This window comes from Micromys minutus, assembly GCF_963924665.1.
Source record: "Micromys minutus genome assembly, chromosome: 1".
NCBI lineage: Eukaryota > Metazoa > Chordata > Mammalia > Rodentia > Muridae > Micromys > Micromys minutus.
In genome coordinates this window covers 48170701-48198248 of record NC_137969.1, presented here as the reverse complement: position 1 = coordinate 48198248, position 27548 = coordinate 48170701, and the positions used below count along the sequence as shown (strand labels likewise).

Sequence of the window (27548 nt, the reverse complement as noted above, 5' to 3'; positions counted from 1 at the left end):
AGGTATTTATCCTACTAGCCCAAGAATCTGACAGATCTTGGTGAAACAGGAATTATGAAGGACTAGCTTATTCTGTCTAAGCAGAACTAAGTTGTCTCAACCTGTAAATTGTGTCGTCTCAAAAACAGTACAGGTCTGTAACAGAAATAGGCAATTTCTGCCCAGTGGCTACCTAGCTACAATGTATTACCTCATCTGAAGGCAGAGATGATCAGTTTCTTCTTTGAATCTACAAAAGGGAAGCTGTTAAGAGACATATTACTCTTATGTCTCAACAAATGTTAAATAATATTAAATGTCACATTTTGTGGATTTCTGATGTTTGAAAACCCTCTGTTTATGTAAAGTAATCTGAGTTGTTGTCCATAAACTACAATTTTTTTTGAAATTTCTTGCTTTAATTTTAGGAAACACAAAGAACCATACAATAATCTTAATTTAGTATATCATTGTGATGGACAGAGGGGTTGTGAAACTAAATTTTTATTCTCCTATTCTCTTTGTTTTTTTATGTCACAGTATATTTTTTAATTGAACAACTTTATTGTAAAAAGCAAAGATAATTGTACATATTTTAAGCATTTTTGTATAAAAGTATACAAATACATTTTTGTCAGTGCTTGGTTTTTTTTTTTTTTTTTAAGGTTTGATAGTGTGCATTAAGATCTTACTAGTTACTATGAGCATAAAGTACATGTAAAACAGGATGTAACCTGGAATTAGTCAAAGTTTTCTTGGTGTGTACAGATTAAGCATAATGGTTTATTTTCTTTCCTTTTTTTTTCTTTTCTTAAACTTCATATTGTCTGTGAATTGTTTCTGGGGTGTTCAGAGCTTTCTGGGGTTAGTATCCAATTATCAGTGACTGCATATTATGTCTGTTTTTTTGTGACTGGTTGATCTCACTCAGGATGATATTCTCTACATGCATCCAATTTTCTTAGGAATTTCATAAAGTCGTTGTTTCTGATAGCTGAATAGTACTCCATTGTGTAAATGTACTACAATTTTTATATCCACTCATCTACTAGTCTTAATGAATTATCTTAAAAACACCCTAACAGTAAACTCAGAGCCATGAATTTATGATCTGCCCTTTAACTCATATGTTTAATCATCTCAGATAAGTTTATAAGAACAGTTATAGAACTGTGTCTAAGGCTTGTAAGTTATCTGTTTTGTATAGGCACAATGCCTATATTTGAGTAACAATATCAATCTAAATTTTATATAAATGAAAACTTTAAATTTGTATCAAATAAATTTTGTACCAATGTAAGATATTATAACTTTAACTTGGTAACACATATAATGATTTTTAGCAAATGAGATTATGGTTATACAAGTTTAGCTAATTCTTCCTTGTTAAATTATGACCATTTCTAAATTCCCCAGAAAGACATAAGAACAACAATCCTCAGGAGGATAATGTCATTATATAAGGTCAGCCTATCATTAGATAAGAAGGAAAGGTAATTAGTTAAAAGTCTAGGAAGGAGAGAGGAGAAGGTAAAAGGAAGATTCAAGAGGGGGTAACATGAAAGCAGACATAGCTGTTTCTCTCAGTGTATCTCTATATGGATAAAGCTATAATGAATATTTTTATAAGGGATGGAATTGTATAGGATCATTTGACTTATCTGTCTGGGTAAATTATATCATACCAGTTGGATCAGAGTATTTTGGTGCATTCTTTGATGTGACAACTTAATTGAGTTCAAAGGGTGTACTGACAGAATGAACAAAGCCCACCACCACCGTGGAGTTGGGATGTGTATGTGCAAGGCTTGACAACAACACATCAAGGGAAAATGAGTGAAAACAACACACTGGGATGGTCATCGACCACCCAGGACAGAAGCAGCCAGGGCAAATGGAAAGGATTGCACCTGGGTCAAAAGAAGCCGGGTCTGTGGGTACTTAGAAGAACTTAGAGTACACTAAAATAAAGATACCCCACAGGGCCATGTGGCCCTACCATTGCCAACACTAGCACAAAATAAAAGGTTACGTCATTTTATTTTTACTGCAACAGCACTCAGCTCCCCAAGTCCAGGACATTGGGTCCACGACTCTTCATAACCTCGTCAGACTGAATATGGGCATTGAGCTATCTTGACAGGTAGTGGGATAGGAAAAATGAGGGAGACATCCTGGCCTTAAGAGGGCCAGACCAATACTTGTTATAGTCTCTGATGTCTGTCTTGACTGGATCAGGATGAAAGTCCCTGAGATCAGTTTAAGCAGGCCAATTCAGCATATCTGACAGTGAGACTCATCACAGCTGTACATTCCATAATATATAAATCTCAAAACAAAATTTTAGTATCATCAAGATATCTGTATAGATTATATCTGTAGTCTGTGTAGGTGCAAAGGCTGGATAGGATGAGTTTCTTTCTTTTTTTCTCTTGAATCTAGTTCTTTCAAGAGGTCTTCCTCTATCAAATCCAATCCATATAGCTCTAGATGTCCAGAGCATAAGAACACTTTTGAAAAACACGAAGACAAAACCTTTCTCTTAAAATAGCATGTCTTTCAAGCAGTAACCAAAAAGACCTTTAGCTTGACTTCTCTCCCAGAGAGGTCCTGCCTCCTCATCCAGTGTTTGGTCTCCTGAAATCTTTATTCATTAGGAAAAATGCTTGTCATAGTAGGACAATAAGTACAAGTTCACATGACCATTGTACAGCAAGAGTGGAGTTCATGAACTGTGCCTAACACAAAGTTTGGACTATCACAAGTTCTCTATAAACCACTATAGTACTTATCAATATTCATGCAGTTTTAGGAGCAGCTGAATGAGAAATTGGGTTAAACTCTTGGCTAAAAGGCACATAAAGAATAGCTGGTATGCCATTGCCTAGGAGGTAATAAATGTGTTTTCTCGCATTTGCTTAATAAACTCTGGGTTTCATTTCTGTTTCCTAGTTCTGTTGTTAGAGAACTCACATTCTTGAACCCTTAAACCATACATAAGCCCCATGTAAGGCACTGGGAGAGAATGCTAACTTTGGTCAATAGAGATGATCCCCTCAGAGGAAGCTGTTCTCCTCAGTAGAGATGAAAGTGAGTCACTGTGTGTGAAACCTAGAGCCAAACCACACAGAAAAGTACTTGCAGCAACTGGTATAACTATCTCTATATCTACAGCAGACTGAGACAGGGAACAGGATCTTGATTAGATTTTTTTTTAAAGAATATACCCTTTTTCTTCCCTGCTTGTTGAATTATAATTTTTCCTTTAAAAAATTGGATATATTTTATTGACATTTCAAATGTTATCTCCTTTCCTGATTTCCACTCTATGAACCCCCTATCTTATCCACCCTTCACCTGCTTCTATGAGGGTGCTCCCCACCACCCACACCCTTCCACCTCCCTGTCCTGATATTCCCCTACACTGGGGCATCGAGCCATAGCAAGACCAAAGGCTTCTCATCCCATTTATTCCCAAAAAGGAAATCCTCTTTTACATATGCAGCTGGAGACCTGGGTCCATCAATATTTACTCTGTGGATATTGGTTTAATCTCTGGGAGCTCTGGATGGTTGGTACTGTAGTCCTTATGGGGTTGCGAATCCCTTCAGCTCCTTCAATCCTTTCCCTAACTTCTTGATTGTGGACCCTGTTCTCAGTCCAGTAGCTGGCTGTGAGCATCCACCTCTATATTTGTCATGATATGGAAGGGTCTCTCAGGAAAAAACTATAACAGGCTCCGGTCAGCATGTATGTCTTGGGATCAGCTATATTGTTTGGGTTTGGTGGCTGTATATGGACTGGATCTCCCTGCTGGGCAGTCTCTGGATGGCCTTTGCTTTAGTCTCTGCTTAAAACGTTGCCCTGTCTTTCCTCCTGTCAATATTTTTGTTCCCTATTCTAAGAAGGACTGAAGCATTTGCACTTTGGTCATCCTTCTTCTTGATTTCATGTGATCTGTGAATAGAATCTGGGGTGATCTGAGCTTTTGGCTGATATCCACTTATCAGTGAGTGCATACCATGTGTATTCTTTTGTGATTGGGTTACCTCACTCAAGATATTTTCTAGTTCCATCCATTTCCCTAGGAATTTCATGAAGTCATTGGTTTTAATAGCTGAGTAGTACACCACTGTGTAAATATACCACAGTTTCTGTATCCATTACTCTGTTGAAGGACATCTGGATCCTTTCTAGCTTCTGGCCATTATAAATAAGGCTGCTATGCACATGCTGGAGCATGTGTCCTCACTATATGTTGGAGAATTTTTTGGGTATATGTCCAGGAGTGGTATAGCTGGGTCCTCAGTTAATACTATGTCCAATTTTCTGAGGGGCCACCAGACTGATTCTCAGAGAGGTTGGGCCTGTTTGCAATCCCACCGACAATAGAGGAGTGTTGCTCTTTCTCCACATACTTCCCAGCATCTGCTGTCACTTGAATTTTTTTATTTTAGCCATTCTGACTGGTGTGAAGTAGAATCTCAAGGGTGTTTTGATTAGCATCTTCTTGATGATTAAGGATGTTGAACATTTATTAGGTACTTCTCAGCCATTTTATATTTCACAGTTGAGAACTATTTTTAGCTCTGTCTCCCATTTTTAATAGGGCTATTTGATTCTCTTGAGAGTAACTTCTTGAGTTCTTTGTATATGTTGGATATTACCCCTCCATTGAATGGAGGATTAGTAAAGGTCTTTTCAGGAAGTGACAATCATTGATCTCTAACACCTTTCACAAACAATGGACTCAATTCCTCAATAAAAATACATTGACTAACAGACTGAATACATAAAGAGGACCCAGAAACTTGTTGCATACAGGAAACACATCTCAGTGACAAAGAGGAGATACTACCTTAGAGTAAAAGCTTGCAAAACAATTTTCCAAGAAAATAGTGCCAAGAAACAAGCAGGAGTAGCCATTCTAAAATTGAATAAAATTGACTTTGAACCAAAAGTTATCAAAAAAGATAAGGAAGGACACATTATGCTTGTCAAAGGAAAAATCCACCAAGATGAAATCTCAATTCTGAATATCTATGGGTCAAATGCAAGGGCAACTACATTCATAAAAGAAATTTTGTGAAAGCTCAAATCACACATTGTACTTCACACAATAATACTGGGAGATTTAAACACCCCACTCTCATCAATGGACAGATTACGGAAACAGGAACTAAACACAGACACTCTGAAACTCACAGAAGTTATGAACCAAATGAATGTAACAATTATCTACACAACATTTCATTCTAAAACAAATAATATTCCTTCTTCTCAGCACCTCATGGTACCTTCTCTAAAATTGACCATATAATGAAACACAAAGCAGGCCTCAAGAGACACAAGTTACAAGAAGGCCTCAAGAGATACATTGAAATAATCCCATGCATCCTATCAGATCACCATAGACTAAGACTGGTCTTCAATAGCAACAGAAACAACAGAAAGCCCACATACACATGGAAGCTGAAAAATGTTCTACTCAATGATAACTTGGACAAGGAAAAAAACATTAAAGAACTTTTAGAATTTAATGAAAATGAAGGCACAACATATCCAAACTTATGGGACACAATAAAAGCAGTGCTTAGATGAAAAAACCAGAACATATCTCTGGGTGCCTCTGAAATGAAACTGGGGAGAGCATACACTAGTAGCTTGACATTGCACCTAAAACCTCTAAAATAAAAAAAAAGCAAACATTTCTAAGAGGAATAGATAGCAGGTAATAATAAAACTAAGAACTAAAATCAACCAAGTAGAATCAAAAAGAACCATACAAAGAACCAACGAGAACCGAACTGGTTCTTTTAAGGAAAGCAATAAGATAGATAAACCCTTAGCCAGACTAATGAGAGGGCACAGAGAGAGTATCCAAATCAACAAAATTAGAAATTAAAAGGGAGACATAACAACAAAACCTGAGGAAATTCAAGAAATCATCACATCCTACTACAAAAGTTTATACTCAATAAAACTGGACAATCTAGATAAAATGTACATTTTTAGAAAGATACCCGATACCAAAGTTAAATCAGGATCAGATAAACCATCTAAACATTCCCACAACCCCTAAATAAATAGAATCAGTCATCAAAGTCTCCCAACTAAAAAAAGCCCAGGACCAGTTGGGTTTAGTGTAGACTTATAACAGACCTTCAAAGAGACCTAATACCAATATTCTCCAGACTATTCCAGAAAACAGAAACAAAAAGAACACTACCCAATTCCATCAATGAATCTACAATTACGCGTATACCTAAACCACACAGAGACCCAACAAAGAACAAAAACTTCAGACCAAGGTCCCTTATGAATATCAAAGCAAAATATTTAATAAAAATTTTGAAAACGGAATTTAAGAACACATCAACATGATTATCCATTATGATAAAGTAGGCTTCATCTCTGGGATGCAGGGATGGTTCAGTATATAAAATCCATGAACACAATCCACTATAAAAACAAACTTTAAAAAAACTACATGATCATCTCATTATATGCTGAGGAGGCTTTTGACAAAATTCAACACCCCTTCATGTTAAGTCTTGGAAAGACCAGGAATTCAAGGTTCTTACCTAAACATAGTAAAAGTGGTATACAGCAAACCAGTAGCCAACATCAAACTAAATGGAAACTTGAAGCAATCCCACTAAAACCAGGGAATAGACAAGGATGGCCACTCTCTACTTATTCAATATAGTACTCAAAGTTCTAGCCAGAGCAATTGGGAAAAAAATTAAAGGGATTCAAACTGGAAAGGAAGTAGTCAAAATATCACTATTTGAAGATGATATGATAGTATACTTAAGTGACAAAAAAATTTAACCAGACAAATCCTACAGCTGATAAACAACTTCAGCAAAGTGGCTGGATATAAAGTTAACTCAAACAAATCAGTAGCACAAAGGATAAAGAGGTTGAGACGGAAATTGGGGAATCGACACCCTTCACAACAGTCACAAATAATGTAAAATACCTTAGTGTGACCCCAAGCAAGCAAGTCAAAGATCTGTATGACAAGAACTTAAAGTCTCTGAAGAAAGATATTAAAAAAGATCACAGAAAATGGAAAGATCTCATCTGCTTGTAGATTGGCAGGATTAATATAGTAAAATTACCATCTTGCCAAAAGCAATCTGCAGGTTCAATGCAATCCCCATCAAAATTCCAATTGAATTCTTCACAGAGTTAGAAAGACCAACCTGGAAATTCATTTGGAATAACAGAAAACCTAGTATAGGAAAATTATTCTCAACAATAAAAGAACTTCTGGGAGAATCACCATCTCTGTCTGTCATCAAGTTGTATTACAGAGCAATAGTGATAAAGAAAAAAAAACTGTATGATATTGGTACAGAGACAGGAAGGTAGATCAATAAAATAGAATTGAAGACTCAGAAATGAACCCACACACATATGGTCACTTAATCTTTTACAAAGAAGTTAAAACCATCCAGTGGGAAAAAGCATTTTCAACAAGTGGTGCTGGTTCAACTGGCAGTCAGCATGCAGAAGAATGCAAATCCATCCATTCTCATGTCCTTTTACAAAGCTCAAGTCCAAGTGGATCAAAGACCTCCACATAAAACCAGATACACTGAAACTAATAGAAGAGGAAATGGGGGAAGTGCTTCCAACACATGGACACAGGGGAAACTTTCCTGAAGAGAACACCAATGGCTTATGCTCTAAAATCCTGAATTGAAAAATGGAACTTCATAAAATTGCAAAGCTTCTGTAAGACAAAGGACGCTGACATTACGACAAAAAGGCAACCAACAGAATGGGAAAAATGTAGAATTTCTTTTGATTAAACATTTAATTAGAAAAATATTGAAGAGCTTTTGTAGAAAATACAAAGGAAATCTTATATTTTCCTTGTTTGGTATCTTCAGAGGAGACAAAGCAATATGGCTTTGTTGGATCTCAAGTCAGCCTCAGTGTATCCCTTGTCCTATTTCCAAGCAGATAAGAATTCTCTAGCTACTATACATGTCTGGTGCTTATTTGTCTCTCTGGGGCTTCTTGAATTCTTAACAAGCTCTTCTACAATGTCTTCTTCCCCTCCATCGGTGTTCCCGTTGCTGTGTGACACTCACTGCCACCAACTGATGTACTGAGAAACACCAACTCCCTTCTTTTCCATCTTGTGAATCCTCCTTGAAGATGCAGCTTATGTTTTCTCTCTTCTCTGGGAGGATGTAGGAATGAAACAGTCTTGCAGGCATTTAGAATTGAATTCAATGGTTTATTACATATGACCATGTTACCCCATATGGGTCACTGAACCTTTCTGAGCTTCAGTCAATCTTTAAAGATACGTAAATCATGTTTTCTGCTGAGACAATTAACTGATGTGATGAATATGATCTGATTGATATACGGCATGTAGTTTGCTATTAGATCACATCTCAGATTGGCTCTGAAGGTCAACTTAAGCACTGCTTATATGCAATGGTCATATTTGTAGCCTCCCACCACACACATACATATCTACCACCAAATTAGCCAGAATGACATCTTATCAAGGCAAAGCCATAAATATGGAGTATAGATGAGTGTTATCAGTTAGACAGATTTTAGGACATTAGAAAATCTGCCAGAAAGCTTGGTTGAATGGAAGTTGAGGCAAGCATTTAAATTAAATGAGGAAATACGGCCTACATTCATATCTTGAATTCTTGCTTATTTTCTTTTAGATAAAGCTCAATGAAACATATTAAATCACCTCAGCCAGGTAAGGTGGTACATGCGTTTAGTCCCATCACTCAGGAGGCAGAGACAGATGGATCTCTGAATTTGAGGCCATCCTGGAACTGATTCCAGGATAACCAGGGCTACACACACACACACACAAAAAAAAAAAAAAAAAAAAAAAAAAAAAAAAAAAACTGTCTCAAAGTCATCAACAACCAACAAACAAAACCAAACAGTCATTTTTTTCTGAAACCAACTATAAATATTTTAATGTATTTTGCAATCTTAATTATTTATGCAATGTATATTTTATAAACAAAACATACAGTTTTACAGCCTGACTTCCTAATTTATTATGTTATATTTTTTCAGAAAGACAATTTTAGATGTTTGGAAAAATCTTGCATCTATGTCAGGAATTGTGTATTGCCTTCCATTAACGAAATTTGACAGATACAAATAATAATTTTGTGTCCTCATTTACTAGAGACAGGTAGCTTCTGACTTTGTGGCAATGATTCAATGATGTCAAAAGGTTAGTCCCTTCAGTTGTCCTCTCTTAGTCCAAAAAGCTGTTGCCTTTCAAGCTGTCACCTCGGTGATCAAGACTTCTAGTTTTCCCTGGGGACTAGCATGCCTGCAATGCCAGCTCACAGGAAGCAGAAGCAGGAAAGTTGAGACTGGCTCAAACAATCAAGGCCAGCCAATCAGTCATTCAATCAACAAAGGCATGTGAATCTAGCCAGCAATCCTACCACTTAGAAGTTCCATCTCAGGCCTTCTGCTTGTAGCTCATTGGCCATAGTTTTCTGAACCAGGAGCTAGGAAATGCAGAATTACTAATGAAACATGTGTTATGCCAAATAATACAGGGTCTTTGGATTTAAAACAAACAATAGGCTGCTGATTGGATGCCAGCATCGGCGCTACACCATCGTAGTGATGTAATGTTTTTATTTAACCAATCACTTTGGTGTACACTGTAGTTTAAATTGTTAAGTTATTAAATATAAATTGTTAAGTATAAATGGTTTAGTTATTTTTACTAATTTTCACCACTATGCAAATTAATGTTAGGTATTTCTGCAAAAATACTTTTGCATGTCTTTTTGCTTCTGATGACAATAACTGTGTGTTAGAATGCAAAAGTCACTTTCCAGAAATGGTCTAGCAATTTAAGCCTTTACCATTAAACAATGATGCTGTTATGTTGACTTTCTGAAAGTTGTTCACTGTATAAATTGCTTTCTGTCCAACTTCAGGCAGCCTTTTATTTTTAATATTAATATTCACACATATCAAAAAATGCAATCAACCTTAAATAGAATATGTCAAAATGGCAACTGCTAAGCACTATGCATTTTTCTAGTATATAATGTATTTGAGTGACCATTATAGTTTATAGATGAGTTCTGGATAGAAATTACATGTTAAAAATATAAATAATGTGCTCCTTTGATCTCTTTGTAATGTACATTTATTACTCATCAATATTAAATTTCAGTTTCTCTTTATTTTTGTCTATAAAGTATTTGACTTTTTTATTTTAATGTTTTAAAATTTTATTTTATAAATATTTTATAGCTCAAAAATTTGTTACATAATAATATATAATGCATACATGATTTTTTCCCTTTTCTTTCCTAAGAAGGACTGAGGCTTTCACATTTTGGTCTTCCTTCTTTATGAGTTTCATAAGGTCTGTGAATTGTTTCTTGGGTATTCAGAGCTTTCTGGGGCTAGTATCCAATTATCAGTGAGTGCATACCATGTATGTTCTTTTGTGACTGGGTTACCTCACTCAGGATGATATTATCTGGTTCTATTACTTTGCCTAGGAATTTCATAAAGTCATTGTTTCTAATAGCTGAGTAGTACTCCACTGTGTAAATGTACCACACTTTCTGTATCTATTCCTCTGTTGAAGGTCATCTAGGTTCTTTCCAGCTTCTGGCTATTATAAATAAGGCTGCTATGAACATGGTGGAGCATGTGTTCTTATTATATGTTGGAGCATATTTAGGGTATAGTTCCAGAAAGTGAAATAGCTGGGTCTTCGGGTAGTACTATGTCTAATTTTCTGAGGAAACACCAGACTGATTTCCAGAGTGGTTGTATCAGCTTACAACCCTACCAACAGTGGAGGAGTGTTCTTCTTTCTTCCCATCTTTGCAAGCATCTGCTGTCATCTGAGTTTTTGATCTTAGCCATTCTGACAGAATATGAGGTAGAATCTCAGGGTTGTTTTGATTTGCATTTCCCTGATGATTAGGGATGTTAAGCATTTCTTTAGGTACTTCTCAGCCATTCGGTATTTCTCAGTTGAGAATTCTTTGCTTAGTTCTGTACCCCATTTTTAATAATATTGTTTGATTCTCTGAAGTCTAACTTCTTGAGTTCTTTGCATATATTGGATATTGGACCTCTATCAGATATGGGATTGGTAAAGATCTTTTCCAACTTTGTTGGCTGCTGTTTTGTTCTCTTGACAGTGTCTTTAGCCTTACAGAAACTTTGCAATCTCATGAAGTCCCATTTCTTGATTCTTGATCTTAAAGCATAGGCCACTGGTGTTCTGTTCAGGAAAATTTCTCCTGTGTTTATGTGTTCTAAGCTTTTCCCAGCTTTCTCTTCTAACAGTTTCAGTGTACCTAGTTTTATCCAAACATTCATCTTAAAGCACCCCAGTTCAGCATAAAGGTACCAGGGACATGTTGCCAAGAAAATGTTAAGACTTTACTTTTTACTTTATGCAATGACTTAGTTACCAAAGCAGGCTTGCTGTCATACCAAACCTAAACTCAGTATAAATTAGTCTTACCCAACGTGGCCTTGTGCTTTGAGTCAACTGGTACTCATTTATAAATCACACTCATTTTCCTGGTTCTCATTCCCCTTCCACAAACTACAAAACTATTTCATAAGAATTTACTGAGTGGCTGCATTCTAAAATGACATTTTTGTGAGTTTGGCAAAGTAATAATATAATCATATTACATGATGGGGACAGGGTTCTCCGGTGCATGTGTACTCCTTACAAGGACAAATCAGGCCCGCTGCTAATCAGAAAATCAATTGGAAGGTACTGGCAGAAACTGGACTGGTGTTAGCCACCAGCATTGTTCCTTGCTCATTTCGCTGCATAGGGGATACTCACAAACCACTATCCACTCCAGTCAGGGCTGCCATATTCTAACCCAGAAGCCGTGTTTGAAGATGTGCTGCATGTTGAACCCAGAGCTGGAGCACAGGCAGTGATATGGACAGTCTCCAATTAGGCATAAGATTTTAATCTACTTTGCAGAACTAATCGAATGGTTGTGCTTCCCCAGTGTTCATGTGAATTGCACCCTAGCTGGAGGTTAACGGACTAAACAATAGCAGCAGCAATTAAGTGGATGTGAATGAATGTGATAGGCTAATTCTCACAAGGAGAACATCAATATGTCAGTGTCAATGCAGGGGTGCCCAGGATAAAGAACGGATTGACTGGGATGCAGAATGAGCGAGCAGCCACCTTGTGGGAACATGCATGTCTCAACTAAGCCAGCTTGGAAAGTCTTTGGTAATAAGCAGGAGGAATAAAACTAAATAACGACCACAGTTCCCCTCTACATGTCCTCCTGTGGGAGGAAAAGAAAGAAAACACCATACTTCCCCATAAATATGTCCGCACTATTACTCCTCATAGTGTAGCTTGACTATGAAACAGATTGCTGGACAGGAAATAGGCAAAACACAAATCTACTAACAATCAGGAGAAGGACATTTTCATGACAGGGGAAGCAGAGACCTTAAAGGAGGACAAACCCCCCTGGTCTTTTTCATATTTGAAAATGGATGTAACTAGCAGAGTTAGAAAGCTGGAGAAGTTTATTGCTGGCAGGTTTCAGCAAAGCCTGGGAGACAGGGATTGTGGAGCGGTAAGAAAAATGGAGTTTTGATCTTCCATATTTTGGGCTTTTGGGGGGGTAGAATTTCAGCATTAAAATGTGGTATAGGACTTGAAGAAACTGGGAAATATTAAGAGTCACTTGACTTGTGAGTCTACAAAATCCTGTCTAGCACCCACAGGCATTATTTAAAGGCAGTTCACTCTATTTGAAAACATATTGCTCTATGAACGCGATGCGTTCAGCCAGACGTAGCCTTCTGCTCTTGAAACATCTCCCAGATCCTCTGTAATAAAGAGAGGAGGTAGGAACCTCTATGCCAAGACTTCTGGCCATGAGGGAGCCAAAACTCACCTTTCTCAGGTACTCATAGTAAACATCACGGGTATATTAGCTCACTAGCCTGTGATTGATATGATATGCTTAGTTCCTATCATAATGCATATGATCAAGGAGAAAAAGCCAGATGCATAAAAGAAGAAAGGTTACTATAATTCCACTTATAAATTATTAGTCTTTTACTGAAAAATATTTCTCCAATAGGTAACTGAAACATGAGAACAAATCAAGGCAAATCGACCATGATTGGTAGGTTGAGGGAATAAAAAGAAAAGGTTTATATCGATTACTCAGAAAAGGAAGGCAGATACAAACAATTCTGGAAGCATTCTCGGGATATGGTCATAAGATCTAGAAACCCAGATCAGGATTAGGAAGAAGAAGATGCCAGGAAGCATCTCAGTTTCTTGCTACCACACAAACACCTTATACAAAGCCATTAAAACAAAGCTACCCATTGTGCAGATTGACCTTCATGCGGGTCTTGAACAACCAGAATGAGAACTATCCCAAAAGCTGTTGCCTGTAAGAGGGATATGTTCTTCTAGCTGTGTTGCCTGGTCTGGCCTAAGTGGGAGAGGAAGTGACAGGATGGAGGAGATACTCAGTGGGTCCCCCACTTACACAGGTTAGAAGGAGAGGGGGAGAAGGATTGTGGGAGGGGGTGACAGGGAGGTGGCAGTGAGCAGGTTGTAAGGTGAATAAGTAAAAATAAACATAAAAAAACCTAAAAACTGCTCATTAAGTATGTGTGTGTTTCTTAACTTTTCTACTAATTTTTGAAGCTATTTAATAGAAATCTGCATGTTTTTATATCAACTAGGACTACACCTATGACCCGGGCTGTGTATATAAATAAATTGTATCAGAAAAGCTTGAACTTGAACAACTGAATCCATAGGAAGCAATAGTAAACTTAAGGCCAGTTCAGTTAGTTAAGCAGCTGACCTCACTCAGCCTCTTTGCTCTGCCTCTTTAGAGAGAAAACCACAGAGAGGTGAGAAGGATGTAAGTGACATCTTACTTGGCAGGTGTAGACAGGAGCTTTGGAAGCACCGCAAATTAGCTATTCATTTCTATCAAGTCAGGAAACAACCATAGGTGGCAAAGGTTGAGCTACCATGCTTCAGTGACTTACATGGTACCAGGAGTTTTTGAGGCACAAAATCTTTAAAGCTGTAATATAGCAATGTAAGATCAATCCCACTTGAATGCAGATTTGAAGACACATGTAGGAACTACATATGAGCAGGCAAAAGGGAAGAAAGCAAAGCGAATGTGAAGCAAAAAGTTGAAGAAATCAAGAACCACTGGCTGGTGAGTTAAGCGTGTGCAGACAATGTAGTAGATATAGAACAAGTCTGAATCCAAGGACAGCGAAGCGTGGGTGCTACGGCTTCATAAAACCCACAGCATTAGGCATGCATTAGGAGGACTGGCAAGGGTGTGGCGTGAGTTTGGCTCTAGTGAGACAGAGAACTGGCTTCATTTGAATGGAGAAGCAATGCCTTCAACATCTATGGAGAATTGCAACAAATTTCAGTTTGCATTGCTGCTATTTACAAGTAGAAAATGGTTGCAGAAAGAACATACTCTGTCTGTGTAGGAATTTAGGTAAGACTGTACTGGTGTCCTGCTGCAGTCAACAGGCTAGAACAACAACAACAACAAAAACCCTTTATATAGGTGGTGTGTGTGTGTGTGTGTGTGTGTGTGTGTGTGTGTGTGAAAGAAATACCAGCACAGGAGATCCATCTGTATTCTTTTTGAAATTATGAAAATAACAGAGTTTATTGTATAATTATTTTTAAAATATTGACTCTTATTAAGAGATAATAAAAGGGCTCCCCTGCTCTCCGTTAGTTCTCTAGCTCCTTCATTTTCCCAGTGCCATCAGCATCCACAGGGATTGATGGTAAACAAGGGTATGTTCTGATGGCTCTGAGAAAGTGGCATGGCTGGCTTCCCATGAGTACAATGGAGACATAGATACGAATCCGGCTCACCATATCTACCTGAGCTCCCAAGAAAGGGGGTGGGTGTTTTTGTGTGGTAAGCCTCATAGGCATGAGCAGTTCACACAGGACAGATACTGATTTTTGCTGATTTCCCATCAACCTAAAATTGTCTTTATGGAATTATTGTTTTTCAAGAGTTATTTTAAGTATTAAAAATGTTTATTGTGGAAAAAATCAATCAAAAGTTGTATATATATCAAATACCAACCTCCAACTTAAAAGAAGGTGAAGTAAGGAAGAAGGAAAAAGAAAAAGAGGAAGATGGATGACATGGGCTGTGGTGGTGCCTGCTTTTGTGAGGAGGAAGCAGGAGATGTGTGAGTTCAAGGCCAGCCTTAGCTACAAAGTGAGACCATGTCTTAGAAAGACAAAGAGTAGAGCAAAGTGGAAAGGCAAAAATAAAAAAGGTTTAGAAAAACTAGAAAGGATCACAGATGCAGTATGAGAGAAGAAGAAATGGGAAAGGCCTAAGGACCTTGAATAAATTCTAAATCCAGTCACTAATCTATCAGTGCCCATCTCTCCAAGAGCCTGGTGTCCGGTGTCTTTAACTCTCTCCCTTCACCCCTTCCTGTTTTGTAGTGACCTCTTCATGACCCTGGAGCTCTCTGTTCTGACCACCCAGCAAGCCTCCAGGGTGATCCTGTAGCTTGCCTCTCCAGCACTGGAAGTTCATGTGTGAGCTACAGTGGTGTTCATATGTGCTATGGGTCTGAAACCAACTTCTCAAGCTTGAACATGTCCTAGCTGGAATCTGGTTTTGAAAATATTTTGAAACTGTTTCAAGATATGGAAGGAAATGGTTGTAATCCCCTAACAATAGCAATAAATAATAGTATGTTCAGATGTGTGCATATATGCTAACTACCTTTGTGTATTTTGGAAAACCAGTCAAATTGAAAGCACCTCTAACCATCAATACCAAACATTAGTCTATGTGATCTTTGTTTCTGTGATCAAAAACAAATAATTACAACTTTACTTAATAGATGATTGGACATTTTTTAATTTATTTATTTTCATGTGCACATTAATTTTTTTCTGGGAGCATAATACATAAAGTAGCTTATGTGGAACTTGAACTGCTTCACTTTGGTGCATCTTCCTGTTCATGGTAAGCTAGAATGTTTGTTCATTCTAAGTCAAAAAAGATAATAGAGATATGACATTCAGAACAAGTTTGTATGTGTGTCCCAAGGTTTCTGGCCAGAGGACAGGTAGTCATATATGTACACTAGATGCATCCTGTCCTCAGCCTATTGTACAGGGGGGTAGAAGATACCCTTTCCTTTTCTAGAATACTGCCTAATTTTTATCAAAGGTAAACAAACTAGATTCATTGAGGAAGATGGAATATGCACTGAGGGAAAGCCTCCATCAGACTGGCTTGTGGGTGTGAATTTGGGGGCATTTAACTAATTAAAGATTTATGTGGGAGGGCACAACCTATGATCAGGGATCCCTGGGCATGCAATCTATGTTTTTTTAAGAAAGCAAGCAGATCAAACCGTGAAGAGCAAGGCAATACCAGCTTCCTTATGAACTCTGCTTTGTTTTCTGCCTCTAGGTTCCTGTCTCGAGTTCTTTGCCTTGACATTCCTCACTGATGGACATCACCCATGTTTTCTCCTACAAGTTGCTTTGCATCAGAGTTTTATCACAGCCACAGAGGAGCAGAGTGTATGTCTAGAATACAAAGTGCTCTCTTTTAGATCCCTGGGATTCTGCATCAGTTGCCAGCCACTATAAATGATTTTTAAAAAGTGAAAAATAGAAGTTTCTGTTTTGTACCTGAGTGAATAAATGCTACGAAACTTCTGATTGTCATTATTTTCTGCTTATGACTTGTGGACCATGTTTCCACAGAGAGATACAAACATGTTGGATATGAAGCAGCTTTTGTGGAATATTCTTGTAAATATGCATACTCATACAAAGTAGAATAAATAAAACAAATATAGAACTTTAAGACTACATCCATGGCTTTATTGCAGTGACAGCAGAGGATATTTTTTAAAGATGTAAATATAAATTCAAATAAAATATTTTTAAGAGAACAGAATATTTGTAAGGAAGATGAGGGAGTATTTATTGATGTGCTGTGGAATTAAAAATGCAGACAGTCTTTAGTAATGTTTTACTGACAGTGCACACAACCACACACCCTCCCTCCATGGCTCCTACCCTTCCATGATCTTTATTAGCTCTGCTCTGATAATGTGACCTTACCGAGTTCTACCCAGCCTTGACAGCCACATAAAACCAAAAACAAATAGGGGGCTGCTGCAGCCCTTCAGACTTAGGACCCGACTCAAGCTTATCAGTCAGATTGTTCTGTGTGTGGACATGACAACTATGGAAAAACTGTAATTTAGGACATATTCTCTTTATCCCTTTATGTAGAATTTCACTTTAATGTGATGCAAATGACAGGAAGAAATACATTCAGTGAATGTTAAAGCCTTCCCATTAAAAATTCTGTATGCATTTTACATTCTAATTCACGTATAGTCAAAAACCCTGATAAAATCTCAGCGCTGATTTGACTGCTGCACTTATCGTATTAATGAGGATACTTTATGCCTTTTGAAAATTCGGATACGGTCCATTATGTGATTGTAAAGGATGTGATTGTATCACTTAGATTTGTTATTCAATCCCACCCCTCCCTCCAGTCAGGATTGTATATGAGAAGATTCCTTGGTGAGCCAGGACCGAGGGTGGAAAATGGCAGAGCAAACTCGACCCTGCTTCTTTTTAGTTCTGTCTCAGAGTGAAATGCACACTCACATGCTATATAAATGGATGCTATCTTTTCTTAAAAATATTTTTTTTCCTTTCACAAACACAAAGACAAGCTTGCCAATGATGTTGGACAATAGGAAGAGGTAGGCAGGCTGGTCTCTCTGAAGGTTTCTGCTCTCCCCTCCCAGCCAAGGAGCCATAGCAATCCACCATGAGGCTCCCCATTCTACTGAGGACCATTGAACCAGTTCCCACCTTCCCTCTGAAAGCCAGTGAAAGTCTGGAGAACTCCTGCAGGCCTCGCTTTCTTGATTGGCCTGGAGAGGAGGGAGTTGACACTTCTAAAAAGTTTCTCTTCTATTTATTTTTTGTCTTGTCACATAGTCATCCTTGACTCCAAGGAGCACCCACGTTTGACCACATCTGCTACTACCCACTTTCTACCACAGAACTCTTCTGCTCCTGGGTCCAAAGTGATGGTGTTTACACAGATGAACTGTACCTCTGAAGTTGTACTTGGGTCCATCTCGAGGGAGCTATCTAAACATCTCACAGAGCACAACAGGACACTGACAATAGTGATTCCCAACCTTTAGATAAAAGCCAAGTAGAGGACCAATGTTTTAACCAGGCAGTTTCAATAGCTCAAAAGTATCACTTACCAAACTGCTTTCTTAGTCATGGCTCCCAGTGTTAACACACAGTCCTCTGAGAAAAACATGAAAAGACACCATGTTGTTGTTTGGACTCCTGTTCTTAGACATTATTCATGTGTTTGTTTGGATTACTCAGCGTATGTGTAAGAGGACTTTCTATCCCTCTGTCCTGCCTTTCTCATCTGTCTGTCTGTCTCTTTCTGTCTCTCCATTTCTCCCTTTTTTTCTCTTTCTTTTTCCTTATTATTCTCCTTAATTTCTTTAATGAACTGTATTCTGTTGCATGGATTCTGGAGGAAATAATGTGGGCTTTTACAATAAAGCAGACTCCACTGTGGAGTTTTGTAAATACCAGCATCCAAATTCTTAAATTGTTCTAGTATGTCTTGAAACCCCATGCTTAGGTTTCATCAAAGACAAAGATGATGATGTTTTGTATTTTCACAATTCATATGAAGAAATATTTTAAGTTTCTATGCTATGGTGGACTATCAGAACCCTAGCACTGCACCCCCTATCCTGCCCTTGACCCCATACCCAACAAGAACCATTTATACATTGGGTTTTCCTGTTTTAGTGGTGTAAAATTAGATATCAAAAGAGATCACAGGGAGTCTTTCCTGACAGGAGGCAGGGTCCCCCTTACTTGAGATTCCAGGTCAATAGGATCTCTTGTAAGGTCTTCTGGACAAGGCTAATCCTAATGTCTGTGGACCCTCTGCTCTGCTCAGCACCCTCCTCACTAATCAGCTTCATGAAGCTGCACCTTCTCATGCTGCTTCACACGGCCTTCTGATGCTCCTGCTCTGAATTCCTGTGTTTCGTTTTGTCTTGCATTCACCCATTCACAGAGTGGTGGGTCAAGAGGATATTGTCACTGGCACACCCAGGCAAGGACATATCATGTCATCTTGCCCCTACATTTTACATGTTTTTCTTTTCTGAAGAAGCCCATTTGAGGAATCTTGCCTCTGCCCTTGGGGGGAAATTATTTACCTTTTTTCCTGACTTCTGAAATCTGTCCCCTCATTCTCTTTCTTAATAGAAAACCGCACTTACTTACATCCTTTCGGATCCTATTAGCTCAGTTGGCTAATTATTCCAGTTTTAAGAAAGGCCAAGTCATTTTCTTCCTTTCAGTCACTATGCATCTGTTCTGTGGATTCCACAATGCCACTTTCAGCAGTCAGCTTACTTTCTCTGGAGCCTTTCTTTTCCTTCTGATGTGCAGCATCACGCCAGTCATTCATTTCCTTCCTACTCACAGGAAATACGGTGAACACTCCCTTTATAAAGAATAGAGGGGCAAACATTGGTCCTGGAGATTCTGCCTTGGACCAAATGCCCCAGGATAGAGGCAGGTAGAATACTTCATTTTAAAGGCTTTGTCCTGATATTTCTTCTGTCTTGTCTTTTCTAATTCGTAGTTCCTTAGAATGAATTTCTTCACATAAAATGAATCTCTCCTTTTCTCTCCTGACAATGCTTAGTAAGTCAGTGCATGGAATATTACCCATGCAGCCCACTCTGAGAGGGATTGCTGGCTGAAGCCATACTGTTTATACGCTGCTCTGTGCCCAACTGTGGATAATAACTGAATTGATTTTACCTGAGCAAAGACAAAGGAACCTCAGGCTGCTTTCTGCATTATTACATTCTCAGGTTCTTTGGCTTTGAATGGTAAGAGCTCAACTAGAATTCTGAGTCACATTTAGCCTGCTTTATAAAAAGAATCCTTATTGGGGAACTAATAGTGAATTTTGAGATGTTACCAATTTTTCTGTCTACAAAGATGTGTATGTCTGTGTTTGTTTATACATGTATGTATGTGCATGTGTATATATCTGTGTGTATGTGTATATACATGTGTGTATGTATATGTATGTGCACATGTGTTTTTTGTTTAATTAAATGAGTTAATAATAGGAGAAAGATAAATTTTCTGGTTTTATGACTTCAGTTTTTTAAAAATACGCTTTTCATAAAGTATCTTAATTAAACTGAAAATAAAAACTCAGCTTTCAGATCCTCTGCAGAAATTTGAAGAATACTTTTTCTTAATAAATTATAATACAGCCATAACTAAGCCAATCTATACAATACAGCAAGGAATTTTGATTATAGCCATGCCAATGTGTGCTTGGTACATCCCAGGTGTTCCCTACTTACTGGTACTAAACTTCTGTAATGGTTCATATAGATGTGTATGATTATCTCAATTTGAAAAATACAGAAACTGGGACACAAAGGAAGGGTAAGGACTAGTTCAAATTATATAGGTAGTAAACGGCAGTTTAGGATTCAAACCAGGAAGCCACAAAATCTTGAGTCCTGTAAGGTTCAGTTTAGAGGCTACAAATGTAGCCCAATATGCAGTGTATATGAGGCTCTGGCTTCTACCATTACCAAATACAAAATAGAAAGATAACAAAATAAGAATTTTAAGGTTCTCTACCTTGTTCAGAGAAAACCTATGCCCCTGACTGAAAGGTCAGGTCAGCAAGATGTCGCATGAATGCTTTAAAGTAATTCAGGTGAAATGGTCTATATTATCTATTATAAATTTTAGCTACTTTCTTTAGATTAAGACAACTCAGTTATCTTGTACAGTGTGGAAATTAATTGCCAATGGGAGTTATCTTTAAAAAGCTTGTCTACAAAATATTTCAGTGTGGTTCCTTGAATGACAGCATTCCATCAGCACCTACGTCATGAGCTTCTGTTCATGCTCACTATCCTGTGACAATCAGAATGATTGTGTCTACTTATGTAGACTCTTGAGAGAGCCAGAGAATCAATCAGAGGCCTTAATATTTGCCTGTTATTAAAATATGCATTTCCACATTTGTTTATTATGGCTACACCTACCGAGAGTTCAGGCTTCGCATGTTTTGACTCACTGTAATGACCAGAAATTCTCTTATATATGAACACAAAGAATACATAGAATGTGTCCCAGAATTTTGAAGGGTCAGGGATGTCAGAATTTGTGCCTCACATCTACTTTATTTACTAATGGTAGTTTGTATCCGGGTCATACAGGATTAAGGAAAGTGAATGGAATCACCCACACAGGCTTTATTACCATTGAATTGTGTCATTAAACATGAAATGGTGTTTAGGAATTTTCCATTTATACAACAGTATAAATGTAGAACTATGTGCACAGTGTGTGGCCCCAACCAAGTCTTCACTATCTGATCAATACATAGGCTTAAAAGTAAATGAAGCTTCACAATCATATCATCCTATTACAATAATTACCTATAATTAATATCATTATTGATCAAGCAGTAGAAGTCGCTGGATGATATAAGGCTTTTGGGATTTTATGGAAATGCTTTACAACTTAATTATGTTTCCCTAGGATATCATAAGATAATTAAATTTGTTTCACCAATCATTACATGGGTAGAAGGAATATCAGAATTTCCTTCCTATACCACTTACTCTACATAGCAAGTGCACCAGACCTCACTTAATAATGAAATCCCATGTTGTTGGCTTCATAGAATGTAGTGAGGGCAACCTCAGTTATGTCTGGTATTTCTGTTGGTTTTCATGGCAAACAAAACCGAGGTCTGTAAACCATGCTCTGCTGTATAAAACGTGTATGGAGCTGTGTTTGTCTCCGAGTCTTCATCATCTCAACCGAAGAACCGGGTGAAGGTCCCATGGTCCCATCTGGAATGTTGTGCGCTCTGCTTTTTCTTGTGCCTGACCTCAAGTGTCTATAGCAGTTCACCTGAATGTGTGACACTTTTATGGATCATGAGGTCTTGTATTAACATGAAGATCTTGTTTCAAAGGATCTGAGGTAAGGCTTAGGTTCATGGCTTTCTAATAATCCACAAGCAGCCTTTAGCCACAAGGTTAGTGGCACTGATCTAAACACTATCCAGAGATAGAGGCCACTAAGGTTGTTGGTAAGATAGCACTGGGCATCTCCCAAGACCTGGGATTCTTGACTCCATTCCTCTTAACACTGCCACCTGCCCCCTGTTCACAAGCAGGGCTGGGGGTTCAGGAAAACACAGTGTACACCCAGAGAGCACAAATCTCTTACCAGGGGGGAGACGGTAGACTCACCAGGAAGGCTTTGTGCCTCTTTGCCAGGCTTCCCTTACTCCGCTGAAATATGAAATAAATGATGTGGAGTTTAATTTTAGGGTCTACAAACTTGTAATGTGTTCATCATTCCTGCTCCCATTTTGCATGGCACGCTGAAGTTGGCAGACAGGTTTTGTGAGAAAAGCTGCAGGTGAGTTCTGGTTTAATGAAGCACTCAGAGTGGTGAGAATGAGGCCCCGTTTGGAATAGAGAGTTTCACGTTGGAAAGTGGTTTCTCCTTTACCTTCCCAGGGATGGGCTCTTGACCTCAGCTGCTCTAGATGTTGGCTTCCCAGCAGAAGGCACAATGTGTCCTGCTCCAGAGTAGTTCCTGCCAACCTCCTAAATTCCCCTTCTGGAAGCATTCTGCATTAGGGTTCAGGAGCAAGGAGATCTAGATTATTTTAACAAGAAAAATAAAAACAAATTGTTTGAAATCTGAACCAGGCTTTTTACAAGGAGAGGTCTAGGTGAGCAGCTTTGCAAAGTTCTCAACACTTATAAGACTATCCTTGCTTTCTGAAAGCTTTTGGGATCCATGTATGGACCGGCAGTTCTATCTCCTAAATAATTATAAAAAGACATTTAGTAACTCTCACGCCAGAGTTGACAAAGCACTGAAACCTCTTTGTATCTGTTATTCTTTCTGCCTTTTACAGATATGTCCTTTTATGGCATCCAAGAAAAGCAATACATACACTTACCACACACACATATACACTCACGCATACACACTCCCACATGCACACTCACACACACTCACACATACACACTCACACATACACACTCACACACACATTCACACTTACACATACATATCCACACATACACACTCACACACACACACACACACATTCACACATGCACTCTCACACACACATACACACTCATACACATTCACATACATACTCACACACACATCCTCACTCATACACACACACATTCATACATACAGACTCATATACACACATACTGATTTACATACTCTTCTCTCACACACCCTCACACACACACATTCAGTCATACTACATGTGGGTTGGAAATTTCAGTAATAAATGCCCTTCCTGATGAGAACTAGTAAGACAGCCCCCCTTTCTTCATGGCCCACTCCCCCTAACTCCAATTTCTACTTTCTTCTACCTGCTTGGTACAGGAAATGAATTCCATGTAACTTTGGAGGACTTTTAATATGTTCATCTCAAGTTCTTCAAATTTTGCATTCCTCTGTAAATCATACAGGCATAACCCAGCCCAGTTATTCATTATAAAACCTTTCTTTTTTAAAGAACAGCTTCTGTTTTTCCTCAGTTTTGATAGATTCTACTACAAACTTCAACTAGAGAAAGTGCAGACGACCATAACACTGCTCTCACACGAAGGGTATTTTATTAAGTCCAGCAGTTAAATATGTACAAAGTTCCTTGTAATAATCCATTCATTCTGTTCTTGCCTGATTCTTGGAGTAAGCCTGCACAATTATTCAAATCCCAGCTTTTAGCTACAGCATACACCTCGCCATGGGGCTATGCCTCTGTAATCTCGCTTTGGTCTTGCATGTCAAATGGAATTAACTCCCATAAGAAATGTGTGCGAAGACAACCCAAAGTGTCTAATCCTGCTGCTGTCTTAAATTTTTGAAACTCTGAGCTGTCATCTTTTTCTCCTGCTTTGTTGAAGTTCTCACTTCTGCTTCCGTCCACCCAAGGCTGAAGTTTAGGAAAATTTGCATTTTTATATTTCTTTTCCAGTTATGTTTTCTCTGAACCTTTTCACATGGTTTCTTCATAGAAGGGGGGGGGGAGCAACTTTATTCAAGTTCCAAGACAATTTTACACAAAATTTCAACACAAAGTCTTTTTCCCCCCATGGAATTTACAATCTAAACTAAATGTTCACCATTCAAGTCCTCACAGATATATGAGTGTGTGCATGGGTGTGCATGGGTGTGCATGGGTGTGCATGGGTGTGCATGGGTGTGTGGCAGATACTGTAGGAGAGGGGCAGGAGCAATGATGCCATTACTGCTTTTCCTCAACCACTCAGCCTAGCTAATCACAAAAGCTAATTCTATCTCGATTGAATCTCAAACGGCATCATCTCCCTGGTGAATACAACGCCTGCCGCAGTATCTGGCAGAGTCTACATATAAGCTGTGTGGAGTAGATTAGCTCAGTGAGTAATTTTATGCCTCTTCTCCAGCTAGGAGCGTAGTTTTTCAAACTTTTGAATGCTGGGTTGGTAGCCTTCCTTCTTTTTCTTGATATGCTAAGTTTCACTTCCCCACCTTCTAGAGTCCTAGAAATAAGGATCCTAGAATATTCTAATCATCAGTATCCAGAAGGCAAAACTTCACAGCTTTTGAATTCCTATGAATGAAAAGGGATGACTTGTTTGACTCCACTTGCTTGAGGTGTCCCTCTGCCTCAGTTCATCAGATAATCATACACATGCTGCAGCCTAGGTTTCTCGGAGCTTCTTTCTAAGCCTTTGAGCTCTGTCTGATCATTACACACAGCATGCATTTAAATCACCAGCAGCTGCACGTTGTGGCTTCCTCAAGGTGTCTTGACTAAGTGAGGTTCGGAGAATAAAACTGGAGGTTGTTGTGGTGGATATTTAATAAGTGGTAAACCGCAGTATTATCTATTTGGAAGTTAATTTAAGGCCACAGGCTGACCGGGCTTCTGCAGAAAATGTGTTCATGGTTTAGCCAAGAAAACAGTCACAACAATGTTCAGCTAAAAATAATGGCTATAAGAGATATTTCCAACTGATCCTTCCCGAATGCTTATTCTTTTTGTTTGTTTAATCAGAGGAGTTACCACATAGCCATAGACCCCTTTGTTAGCTCAAGTTCTTATGTGTGTCTGGGTACTAGAAACAAGAATGCCGCCCAATGTTTGAACTGACTTCACAATCAAATATTACTTTAACTAAAAATAAAACTGTGAGAATGAAGCTGTGCATGTGCATGGAGGGCAGTTTACAAGTGTGTCGCATAAACATACACTCACATGTGTGCATGTGAGCGACAAGCTCAAACACTGTTCCTCTGAAGCCACTTGTTTTTGAGACAAAGCAGAGAGCCCTAACAATCATCCTGACTCTGCCTCCCCAGAACTGGGATTTTAAGTTAATCTTGCCAGCCCCAGTCTTTTGACTTGAAGTCTGAGACTCCAACTCAGGTCCTGATGTTTGAGCAACAAACCTTTACCAACTGAGCTATGTTCCTAGCCCAACAAGATATGTTCTGAAGACACTTCATATGCAAAATCTCTCTTTTAAGATAAGAACTTCTCTTGGTTCTCTTTTTATAAATAATAGGGACTTTGAATTTCAGATAGCTTGGGGCATCTGAGAAGGTAACCCACTAACATTATTAGTTTATGCTACTCAAACTGTGTGAGTTTGTGGAACAGCCTTTCTTTAATGACAGATGGTCTAATGGGAATTATATTTCTGTGTGCTCATTGTTACTTCAGGTTGAGGGTACAGTAATAAGACAACATTTTGAATTCTCTTTCCGGTCTTGCAAGATGGGTGAAAAGGCAGAGAAGCCTGATAAAAAGGAGAAGAAACCTGCGGCCAAGAAGGCTGGCAGGAATGTTTCTGCCTCTGGGTCTAGTCTGCTAGTGCAGTCAAAAAAAGGGTAACGCTAAGGTTGAAAAGCCCAGGAAGGCTAAGCCCCATTGCAGCCGAAACCCTGTCTTGGTTAGAGGAATTGACAGGTACTCTTGATCTGTTATGTATTCCAGAAAGATCTTGTCCAAAAGGAAATACTCAGCTGCCAAGACCAATATTGAAAAGAAGAATAAAAGGAGGAGGAGGAATAGGAGGAGGAGGAGAAATAGGAGGAGGAGGAGGAGGGGAAGGAGGAGGAGGAGAAATAGGAGCAGGAGGAGGAGGAGGTGGAGGAGGAGGAGGAGGAGGAGGAGGAGGAGGAGGAGGAGGAGGAGGAGGAGGAGGAGGAGGAGGAGAAGGAGAAGGAGAAGGAGAAGGAGAAGGAGAAGGAGAAGAAGAAGAAGAAGAAGAAGAAGAAGAAGAAGAAGAAGAAGAAGAAGAAGAAGAAGAAGAAGAAGAAGAAGAAGAAGAAGAAGAAGAAGAAGAAGAAGAAGAAGAAGAAGAAGAAAAAGAATGGTGGCACTTGGGTGGTGAAGCTTCGAAAAATGCCTCAGGTATTTTTCTGAAGATGTGCCTCAGAAGCTACTGAACCATGGCAAGAAGCCCCTCAGTCAGCACTGAGAAGGCTGGGCTCTAGCATCACTCTGGGGACTGTCTTAATCATCCTCACCAGGCCCCACAGGGACAAGAGAGTTTTCCTGAGGCAGCTGGGCAGTGGCTTGCTACTTGCGACTGGACCTCTTGCCCTCAACAGAGTTCCTCTGCACAGAACACACCAGAAGCTTGTCATCACCACCTCTACAAAGCAAGGTTAAAATCACCAAACACCTGACTGATGCTTACTTCAGGACAAAGCAGCTACGCAAGCCCAGGCATCAGGAGGGCAAGATCTTCAACACAGAGAAAAAGAAGATTACAGAGTAGTAAAAGGCTGATCAGAAAACGTGGATTTGCAGATTTTGCCAAGATTAAAGCTGTTCCTCAGCTCCAGGGCTACCTGCGATCTCAGTTCTCCCTGACTAATGGGATGTATCCTAAAAAACTGGTGTTCTAAATTATTAACATTTTAATTAAACAGCTTCATATGTTAAAAAATACAACATTTTACTGGACAATAAAATTACCTTGGCTAAATTATGCACAATGTAAATAACCTTTGAACTTTTGCTTAGTGAACTTCTTGCCTTCTTGAGCGATACCCCCAGATAGAGCAATCTTTAGAGCAGCTGGGAGGATAGCAAAATACGAGACAACTGTGAGGAGGGCACGTTTGAAGTAGAAGGGTGTCAATGAAGGGATTTGATTTTACGGCATGAGATGTGTGGCTGCAAGCTGTTATCCACAGACCCATGGAGCTCTTCTGCTACTCTTACCAGTGGGACCAGCCTCAAGCTTGGACCTCTAATTTGATTGTGAACAACTGGACTGACATTGGGGATATCAGACCAGGAATTCAAAGAAGTCAGTCATTTCTTCTTCTT

The 27548-nt window shown here is 38.8% G+C and overlaps 1 pseudogene across 1 annotated transcript in view; it reads left to right on the top strand.

Moving 5' to 3' along the window:
- Nucleotides 1-27121, top strand: part of LOC308425671 — an 85619-nt pseudogene extending 58498 nt beyond the window's left edge. The window contains exons 3-4 of the transcript in view: nt 25929-26095; nt 26534-27121. The product of the transcript in view is annotated as an uncharacterized misc_RNA (transcript). The remainder of the gene's footprint in view (nt 1-25928; nt 26096-26533) is intronic.
- Nucleotides 27122-27548: the final 427 nt, after the last annotated feature.